Raw genomic sequence first — 11,645 nt, forward strand, 5'->3', positions numbered from 1 at the left:
ACTTGCTCAAGCCTTTTCTTTCATCTTGGGTAAACATGAAAAATATGAAAGCATAATAATGCGGGGGAAAAACTGAGGATTTTGTAGTCACAAATAAATCAAATTTATGATGTAAAGGAAGGCTGAAGACACAAGTAGATACAAGTGAAGTATTATATTTTTGAAATACAGTGAAAATGAAGAATATTAATAAAATGAAATAAATGAGAAATGAATAAGAGAAAGTGTGCATAGGAAGTAGAAAAGAGGACAAAAGGATATAAACATTAATCATCAAGAAAAGCAGACTTAAGTAGTAGACAAAAAAAGCAAAATGAAATAATGCTCAAAAGGGGTGTTAAGGGCAATCAGAAAGGATTAAAAATTAGTTAAGAATGGAATGGGACAAGACCACCACAAAGCTAAACCAATGAAACTTGATTTTTAAAAAGTAACACAGTGGCCTCCCAGTTGGCGCAGCAGGTTGGGTGCAGCGCTGTGAAGCTGTCCGCAGCCTCTGTAGTGCGGGTTCAAAGCCCGTCCGGCCAGGGAGATTCCCACATGGCATGGCAGACCTCTCCTGTCTCGCCTGCTGCTCCCTCAGCAGTGCTTTTGGTCTGTCTGCCTGTTCTGCTCCCTGCTCTGCCTCTGGTGAATCCTCTCACCCTCCCACGCCTCTGGCCTGTACCCCAGCTATTGTATAAATAAAAAATAAATCTTAAAAAAAAAGTAACGTGTAGCTCTTTTGCCTAATTTTATGGAAAAAGTGGAAAAAGGTTAATAATGGCAAGAAATAAGATGCAAATAATAGAAGCCAACAGTTGAAAAATAATACAAACCTAAAAGGTTAATAAAAGAGACTGGAAATAACAATTATATGTAATTATATTTAAATCTACAGATTCATATGAAGTAGTCTTAAGAATGAAAAACTGAGGAATATCCACAATTAATGTCAGAGTCTAAAGTTAAACCCACTACATCAAAGTATAAAAGTAAGATTCTATCTCCACATTCTCAAGATAACAGAATTTGAAACTATGTGTTATTTAAGCCTGGCATTGGCTCCATGAGAACTATAAACTCACTGCTAATTCACATGTAAAGAGCAAGAGAAAGACAACTGATCACAAGCAATGTCAATTTACCTGAAATAATCCATGTCAAGTAAAAAAAACGTTTTTCATAGAATTTAGTATTTACTTAATGACAATTTACATTTCAGGCATTAAATAATTATTATTTAAAAACTTCTTGTGACACTGAATAGACTACAAGAAAGTAAAACTAATATAACTGGATTTTTATATGACAGAGTCTGTAAAGGTTAACAGCGAAGTCCCAGTGTTCCATTTTAGTCACATATTGCCTGATTATATGCAGTCATAATGAATTCAGTGCAAAAGAAAGTGAACTTAAAGCTCATCATACCAAATGTTGGGCTTTCATTAATAAGCCAAAAATAAAGAATAGTGCTTTATAGGAAAAAGAATAATAGAGAAACCATAAAAAATGGAAGAAAGCCCCATATTACTAATTCTTTTCATCAGTGTCTAAAATAAGCAATGACTGTTGTTTTAAGTTAATGAAACACATATTCTACCCCTAGGTTTTATGCACAAGGTAAACATGTAAGTCTTTTGAAATTGTTATCCAAATTTTGTATAAAGATATAGTAGCTATGGGGGTAAATGAGTTGGGAAGAAAAAGAAACATTTTAAGCTGGCATTTAGAGATGTTTGCAATAGTCAGGGATGCTTCAAAAGCGATATAGGGACGCCAATTTAAAAGACACTGCAGAGTTGTTATGAATACCGCTATAAATGTCAATATCACTGTAAAGGAAAGTAACAATAATTCAGTGAATTATGAAAGGATTAGAGGATAAACACTAGATGAAGTTTTACAAATGATTTAAAAAAATGTGTGACATTTTGTATTCATGTTTTCACATACTTGCTTGCTTTTATTTCTACACAGTATAGGAAGTAGATTACAATAACAACAACAACAAAAAAATACAGAATCCTAATTCCATGATTAGGATATGTGAATGATGGTAATAAAACAGCAAAATATGGAAACCTAATTCCATAATTAGGATAATTTTATAAATGTTTTAATAGCCGGTTTGTATAAATAAAAGTATGAAAAATAAAAAGCAATAATCTCAGATTAGGAAAAATTCTTAAAGAAATTTTCTGAAGAGGTAAGACAATTGAGTAATTTAAAAGATAGAGACAAAAATGGAAGCAGACTCAAATTATCCATTTGTTAAAATGAAATAGTAATTGTATCTTTAAAATGATGAATTCCTGAAATAACTAGACAAAAGGAAGCAATCAATAATTCTAATCTTAATTTTCACAGGAATATCAAGAAAATGTTTCTTATCATCTTCTAAGTGGTCCCTATAATACTTTTCAGGATCTAGGGCAAACCCCATGAAGTAGGATAATGTAAATTTTGATAATAGCCATGATTTCTAATAAACTTAAGTAATTCATTATCTTTAAAAGCAGCAAGGCCTAAAAGATTAGAAAAATTTACCCATATTATGAATGTGAGAATCACATTAAGTTATAAGGGCTCCTAGAGATCTGTAACTTACACAAATTTAAAGCATGGTAGACTGCCACTACCTCCCACAAAACATACTTTGGCATTACATTTGGAAGATGAATACTTTGCTAGATGAGCTACAGAATGGTAAATCTTATGTTTCTTGAATTTTTGTCATAAAAAGTTTATTCCTACTATGACTCTAATATATTCAGAATAGACCATGTTAACAGTTTACCAAAACAAACATTAAAAGTCAACATCAGAAAGTTTGATCAATAAATGGTGCTGGGAAAACTGGGTTGCTACATGCAAAAGAATGAAGCTTGACTACTACTTCACACCATGCACAAAAACCAATTCAAAATGGATTAAAGAACTAGACATAAGACCTGAAACCATAAAATACATAGAAGGAAATATAGGCTAAACACTACATGACATGCACCTCAAAGACATCTTTACAGACACATCACCCAAAGCGGTGATAGTAAAGGCAAAAATAAACAGCTGGGGCCACATCAAATTAAAGAGCTTCTGCACAGCAAAAGAGACAATAACCATAACAAAGAGAACACCCCCCCCAACTGGGAGAAAATTTTTGCACACAACACTAATGATAAAGGACTGATCACAAAAATCCACAAAGAGCTGATGAGACTCAACAAAAAACAAAGAAAATAAAAAAAAAAGAAATGCAAATGTCCAATAGGCATATGAAAAAATGTTCAACAAAATGTAATCAGGGAAATGCAAATCAAAACTACAATGAGATACCATCTTACACCAGTGAGAATGGCACATATTAAAAAAAACTAGCAACAACAAATGTTGGCGAGGTTATGGAGAAAAAGGAACTCTCCTGCACTGCTGGTGGGAATGTGAACTGGTCCAACCACTATGGAGAGCTGTGTGGAGATTCCTCCACCTGCTAAAGATAGAGCTTCCACATGATCCAGCAATTCCACTACTAAGTATTTACCCAAATGACACAGAAACATTAATTCCAAAGGGCACCTGCACCCCTATGTTTATAGCAGCACTATTTACAATAGCTAAGCTATGGAAACAACCCAAATGCCCCAAAACAGATGACTGGATCAAGAAGATTTGGTACATATACACAATGGACTATTACTCAGCAATCAAAAAAGGTAAACACACGCAGTTTGCAGCAACATGGATGGAACTAGAAGGGATCATGCTCAGAGAAATAAATCAGAAAGAAAAAGAAAAATACTGGATGATCTCACTCATAGCAGGAATTTAGAAAACCTAAATAAGAGACCAAGAAAAAACTAATTAATACAAAGTGAAAAATCAAAATCAACAAGCAACTATAAACTAGAGACACACTATGGCGGGGGTGGGAGGGAAAGGAAGGATTAGGGTCAAAATAAGGGAGGGATGCAATTTTATGGGGAATATAATCAAAAGGAAAATGCATACATTGTGCAAAAATGAAAATGATGTAAGAATTATATAAAATAAAACATTAAAAAAATAAAAAAAGTAGCTTTCCCTGGTGTGATTCCATCCTGCGCGGCTGTTCCTCAGAACAGTAGTCATTTATCTCTGCCCGCCTTCTTTCCCACCTAAGTGCTTGCCACCACCTCACGGAAGATTCGATGGACATGAGCCCTCTGAGGCCCCAGAACTATCTTTTCAGCTGTGAACTAAAGGCCGACAAAGATTATCACTTCAAAGTGGATAATGATAAAAACGAGCACCAGTTATCTTTAAGAACGGTCATTTTAGGGGCTGGTGCAAAGGATGAAATACACATTGTTGAAGCAGAAGCAACGAATTATGAAGGTAATCCTATTAAAGTAACACTTGCAACTTTGAAAATGTCTGTACAGCCAACGGTTTCCCTTGGGGGCTTTGAAATCACACCACCTGTGGTCTTACGGTTGAAGTGTGGTTCAGGGCCTGTGCATATTAGTGGACAGCACTTAGTAGCTGTGGAGGAAGATGCAGAATCAGAAGATGAAGAGGAGGAGGACGTGAAACTCCTGAGTATATCTGGGAAGCGTTCTGCACCTGGAGGTGGCAGCAAGGTTCCACAGAAAAAAGTAAAACTTGCTGCTGATGAAGATGACGACGATGATGATGACGATGAAGAAGAAGATGATGATGATGATTTTGATGATGATGAAGCTGAAGAAAAGGCACCTGTAAAGAAATCTATACGAGATACTCCAGCCAAAAATGTACAAAAGTCGATAAAAGAGGACCAGAAGGGAGGGAAGCGCAGAACCCTGCTCCCCTCCCCCACCCACAGCGGCGGGGAAAACAACAAACCAAAACGGCCAACAAGAACAAACGACGCAGCAAGCAGGACTGTGAGTGGAAAGGAACTATTGCAGCCACCACACCCTGTAGGATTCGCGAACGGATCCGGGCGCCATTAGAGAAGAACAAAGACCCCGGGAGACCCGCACACAGCCCGGGCTGCCGGTAAGCTTGCGCGGAAAAGCGGCTCGCTTGGCGTGCTTGAAAAGCAAATGCAGACCTGGATCGCGGCTGCCCAGGTTCCGGCGCCTGCGACTTAGGCTTGCGGGGAGACGCGCGGAGGCCCTCACAGGGGTGAAAGTCCCTCCCTGAGTGAGCAGGAACCAGGCGCCCAGGCACGGGAGCGGGTGCAAAAGGCGCCATTCCCGCGCCACTGAACTGGGCTACAGCCCGCATCCTGGAACTGAGGGCTTTGAACTGAGACCCGGGGCACGAAAATTCGGGGCGTGGGTTCTCCACGACGGTGGAGCACAAGGCAGACACAGCACCCCAAAGCTGTTGAGGTTTACCCTACCATTCCCGCTCTGTTCCCTGTCCCACGGGGTGGGGGGAGGCGAAAACAGCCCCCCAAGGACAATAGGAGAGATCTCTGGCGCCACCTAGCGACCAGAAAAAAAAGCCACTAACACCCCATAGAACAGGAAATTTAAGACTGCTTGAAAAGGGCAGAAGGCTTCTGGAGGACCCAGTGGCCAGCCGGGAAGTTAGCCCACGCCAGGCCCCTTCCGACCAGCAGCCTGAGCCCACAGAGGGAGCAGGCACCCACGTCCGGGGCAGACCGGGTGCGCAGAAGAGTGTGCCTGAAACCGGAGGCGCAGGGACTGCATCCCGCTTCGCCATTTAAGAACATGGACATTTCTTCAGTAAAAATTGCCTAAAACCAGCAGAAAGCTCCCCCAGAAGCCAGAGATGGCTCCTGGAGGAGCCAGAGGGGAGCGGAGAAGTTCACCCAAGATGCCAGCCAGTCCGAGCAACACAGTGTCCCAATGCATACGACAAATTAGAAAACAGACAGTAGGGAGTAGAAGAACCACACGCAACCTAACAACTCCTCAGGAAAGAAGCACACCACAAAAAGAAAACCACTCCCCAGATTGCAATGACAGCAACTTGGAAGAACTTCTGAGCCTTCCAGAAAGAGAATTTAAAATTGCCATGATTAAAAAAGTGATAGATCAGAACAAGGAAATTGAGACCCTAAAGAGGGAAAACAATGGTCAGAAGAATGAAATTGAGTCCCTAAAGAGGGAAGTAAAAGAAATGCAGGAGATCAAAGAATTAATGGAGGAACTAAAGAACTCTGGGAAAAGCAATGAAAGCAGAATAGATGAAATGGAAGAACGAATAAGTACTCTTGAAGACACAGAAATAAAAAGAACCAAAACAGAAAAGGAAAGAGAAGTACGAAGGAAAAAGAATGAAGAAAGACTTTGGGAACTATCTGACTCCATGAGGAAAGGAAATATAAGAGTTATAGGAATTCCAGAAGGAGAGGAGAGAGATGTAGGAACAGAGAAAATATTCCAGGAGATAATTGAAGAGAACTTTCCAAATGCGAAGAAGGAGCTGAAAATTGATATACAAGAAGCAAGAAGAACACCAAACTTCCACGACGAAAGGAAAAACACAGCAAGACATATAATAGTAAAGCTCCCAAGAATCCAGGACAAGGAAAAAATAATGAAGCTGACAAGAGGGAAGAAACAGATAACATTCAAAGGAAAACCAATCAGGCTGACATCAGCCTGTGTTTCTCTGAAGAAACACTACGGGCAAGGAGAGAATGGAGGGACATAGTCAACAGACTCCAAGAAAACAGATGCCAACCAAGAATACTCTATCCCGCAAAGTTCGCTTTCCTCCATGAAGAAAGAATATGGACCTTCCCAGACAAAGAGAAACTCCGGAATTTCATTACGACTAAACCCCCACTCCAAAAAATACTACAAGGAATCCTAAAGCCAGAACCTCAGAAGGACGAATAACAACGAAAGAAGACCAAAAAAAAAAAAAAAGTTATTAAAATAAATAAATAAAATCAAAGGAAAGACAAACACAATGGCAAATACAGATGCTAACATATCAATATTAACTCTAAATGTAAATGGACTAAACTCTTCAATAAAAAGACACAGAGTTGCAGCCTGGATTAAGAAACGAAACCCAACCTTTGGCTGTCTCCAGGAAACACATTTAGCTACAAAAGATAAAAATAGGCTCAAAGTCAAAGGATGGAAAACAATCCTACAAGCAAATGGGCCAAAAAAGAAAGCAGGAACAGCTATACTTATATCAGATAAAACAGACTTCAAACTCAAAAAAATAAAAAGAGACCCCAATGGTCACTACATTATGATCAAGGGGACAATACTTCAAGAAGAAATAACACTCATTAACATATACTCACCAAACGAAAGAGCACCAAAATATATCAGACAACTGTTGTCCTCTCTGAAAACAGACATCAGAGAAAACACATACGTAGTGGGAGACTTCAACACACCACTATCAACAATGGATAGATCAACAAGACAAAAAATAAGTAAAGAAACTAAAGCTCTAAATAAGGACCTAGAGCATTTGGGCTTAACAGACATCTATAGAACAATAAACCCAAAAAAAAACGGAGTACACATTTTTCTCAAGCGCACACGGATCATTCTCCAGGATTGATCACATACTGGGGCACAAGACAAACATCAACAGATACACCAAGATTGAAATCATACCAACCATCTTTTCTGACCATGAAGGCATCAAACTAGAAATAAACCATAAAAAGAAGGCAAGGAACTATCCTACCTCATGGAGATTAAAAACCATACTACTGGAAGACCACTGGACTAACGAGGAGATCAAAGAAGAAATTAAAAAATTCTTTGAATTGAATGACAAGGAGGATCCCAATATCCTAAATGTATGGGATGCAGCAAAAGCAGTAATAAATAGCAATAGAAGCTATATAGCAATAGAAAATTGCTATATATAGCAATAGAAGCTCACATCAAAAAACAAGAAAGAACTCAAAGAAACAACCTAATCTCGAAGCTCAAAGATCTAGAAAAAGAACAACAAAAAAAACCCAAAACCAGTAGAAGAAAAGAAATAATAAAAACCAAAGCAGAAATAAATGAAATTGAAACTAAAAAAACAATCCAAAAGATCAATGAAACCAAGAGCTGGTTCTTTGAAAAAACTAAATAAAATAGACAAACCCCTAGCCAGGCTCACAAAGGAAAAAAGGGAGAAAGCACAAATACACAGGATCATAAATTAAAGAGGAGAAATCACAACGGACACAGCAGAAATCAAAAGAATAATCAGTAACTACTATGAACAGTTATATGGAAACAAGTTCAACAATCTAGAGGAGATGGACAAATTCCTACAACTCTACAATCACCCAAAGCTAGATAAAGAAGAAATAGAACACCTAAACAGACCAATTACAATTAGCGAAATTGAAATGGTAATCAAAAACCTCCCCAAAAACAAAAGCCCAGGACCTGATGGATTTACAAATGAATTCTACCAAACATTCAGAGACGAATTAGTGCCTATCCTTCACAAACTCTTCCAAAAAATTGAGAAGGAAGGGACAATACCAAACACGTTCTATGAAGCCAATATTACACTAATACCAAAACCGAATAAGGACAACACAAAAAAGGAAAACTATAGGCCAATCTCCCTAATGAACACTGATGCAAAAATCCTCAATAAAATTTTAGCTATCAGAATCCAACAATGTATCCATAAGATAATTCACCACGACCAAGTAGGATTCATTCCAGGGACACAAGGATGGTTTAACATCCGAAAATCAATCAACGTTATCCAACACATCAACAAAAAGAAATATAAAAACCATATGATAATATCAATAGATGCTGAGAAAGCTTTCGACAAAGTGCAACACCCATTCATGATAAAAGCCCTTGAAATTCTTGGGATATAAGGAACATACCTCAACATCATAAAGGCCATCTATGACAAGCCAACAGCCAGTATCATTCTCAATGGTGAAAAGCTGAAAGCAATTCCATTAAGATCTGGAACAAGACAAGGATGTCCACTCTCACCACTGCTTTTCAATATAATACTGGAAGTCCTAGCCAGAGCAATAAGACAAGAGAAAGACATCCAAGGAATCCAAATAGGAAAAGAAGAAGTCAAACTATCACGATTTGCAGATGATATGATAATATACATAGAGAACCCCAAAATCTCCACAGAAAAACTAATTCAACTCATCAATCAATTCAGTAAAGTGGCAGGATACAAAATCAACACGCAAAAGTCAGTAGCCTTCCTATACACAAACAATAAATCTGAAGAAGAAATCAAAAAAACCATCCCTTTTATTATTGAAACAAAAAAAATCAAATATTTGGGAATAAATCTAACAAAAGAGGTAAAGGACCTATACAAAGAAAACTATAAAACACTGTTAAAAGAAATAGAAGAAGACACAAAGAAATGGAAAGACATCCCCTGCTCATGGATTGGAAGAATGAACATTATTAAAATGGCCATCCTACCAAAAGCAATATACAGATTCAATGCTATTCCAATCAAAATTTCAATGTCATTCTTCAAAGAAATAGAACAATTATTGATGAAATTCATATGGAATCACCAAAAACCCCGAATAGCCAAAGCTCTACTGAAAAAAAAAGAAGGAAATGGAGGCATCACACTCCCAGACTTCAAACTCTACTACAAAGCCATAATCATCAAAACTGCATGGTATTGGAACAAGAACAGACATACAGACCAATGGAATCGAATAGAAAATCCAGAAATAAACCCACAGATTTATGGTCAACTAATCTTTGACAAAGGAGCAAAGACTATGCATTGGAGCAAAGAAAGTTTGTTCAATAAATGGTGCTGGGAAAACTGGGTCGCTACATGCAAAAGAATGAAGCTTGACCACTACCTCACACCATACACAAAAATCAACTCAAAATGGATTAAAGAACTAGACATAAGACCTGAAACCATAAAATACATAGAAGGAAATATAGGCGAAACACTACGGGATTTGCACATCAAAGACATCTTTACAGACACATAACCCAAAGCAGTGATAGTGAAGGCAAAGATAAACAGCTGGGACTACATGAAATTAAAGAGCTTCTGCACAGCAAAAGAGACAATAACAAAAACAAAGAGAAACCCCACCAACTGGGAGAACATTTTTGCACCCAACACTAATGATAAAGGACTGATCACAAAAATCTGCAAAGAGCTGATGAGACTCAGCAACAACAAAGAAAATAAAACAGTCAATAAATGGGCAGAAGAGCTAAAAAGAAACTTCTCTGAAGAGGAAATGCAAATGGCCAACAGACATATGAAAAAATGTTCAACATCACTTGTAATCAGGGAAATGCAAATCAAAACTACCATGAGATACCATCTGACACCAGTGAGAATGGCACATATTAAAAAAAAAACAAATGTTGGCGAGGGTGTGGAGAAAAAGGAACTCTTCTGCACTGTTGGTGGGAGTGCAAACTGGCCCAAACACTATGGAGAGCTGTGTGGAGATTTCTGGACCTACTAAACATAGAGCTTCCATATGATCCAGCAATTCCACTCCTAGGTATTTACCCAAAGGACACAGAAAAATCAATTCCAAAGAACACCTGCACCCCTATGTTTATAGCAGCACTGTTTACAATAGCTAAGCTTTGGAAACAACCCAAATGCCCAAAAATAGATGACTGGATCAAGAAGATGTGGTCCATATACACCATGGAATATTACTCAGCATTCAAAAAAGATAAACACATGCAATTTGCGGCAACATGGATGGCGCTGGAAGGGATCATGTTCAGCGAAATAAGCCAGAAAGAAAAAGAAAAATACCGGATGGTCTCACTCATAGCAGGAATCTAGAAAACTTAAATAAGGGACCAGGAAAATGAATATAAGAAAGTGAAAATCAAAATCAACAAAAAACTATGAACCAGAGACACTTTTTGGGGGGTGGGGGGCGGGAGGGGAAGGATTAGGGTCAGAATGGGGCATTTGCAATTGTATGGGGGAATATAAAAATAAAATTTATTATTTAAAAAAAAATGTACAAAAGTCAAACCAGAATGGAAAAGACTCAAAACCATCAACACCAAGATCAAAAGGTCAAGAATCTTTCAAAAAACAGGAAAAAACTCCTCAAACACCAAAAGGATCTAGTTCTGTAGAAGACATTAAAGCAAAAATGCAAGCAAGTATAGAAAAAGGTGGTTCTCTTCCCAAAGTGGAAGCCAAGTTCATCAATTATGTGAAGAATTGCTTCCAGATGACTGATCAGGAGGCTATTCAAGATCTTTGGCAGTGGAGGAAATCTCTTTAAGAAAATAGTTCAGTTTGTTAAATTTTTCCGTCTTATTTCATTTCTGTAACAGTTGCTATCTGGCTGTCCTTTTTATAATGCAGAATGAGAACTTTCCCTACCGTGTCTGATACATGTTGTCCAGGTTTCATTGCCAAGAATGTGTTGTCCAAAATGCCTGTTTAGTTTTTAAAGATGGAACTCCACCCTTTACTTGGTTTTAAGTATGTATGGAATGTTATGATAGGACATAGTAGTAGTGGTGGTCAGACAAATGGAAATGGTGGGGAAACAAAAATATACATGTGAAATAAACAGTATTTTAATAAAGTAAAAAAATAAAATTAAAAAAAAAAGTCAACATCAGAATCCAAAACTTCCAGGTATAGCAACAAACCAGCAAACTCCCTGAGAGAAACGATACCAACTCATTCTACCCCATGCCTTAATTTCTAAATCACACATG

The 11,645-nt window shown here is 37.8% G+C and overlaps 1 pseudogene across 1 annotated transcript; it reads left to right on the top strand.

The window, feature by feature from the left end:
* The first annotated feature begins 1,660 nt into the window (after positions 1–1,660).
* On the top strand, positions 1,661–11,200 carry LOC311185753 (nucleophosmin-like; annotated as a pseudogene). The gene is made up of 3 exons: positions 1,661–1,666; positions 4,142–4,754; positions 10,928–11,200. The product of its transcript is annotated as a nucleophosmin-like (transcript).
* Positions 11,201–11,645: the final 445 nt, after the last annotated feature.

This window comes from Talpa europaea (assembly GCF_964194135.1).
Source record: "Talpa europaea genome assembly, chromosome: 16".
In the NCBI taxonomy this organism is placed as follows: Eukaryota; Metazoa; Chordata; class Mammalia; order Eulipotyphla; family Talpidae; genus Talpa; species Talpa europaea.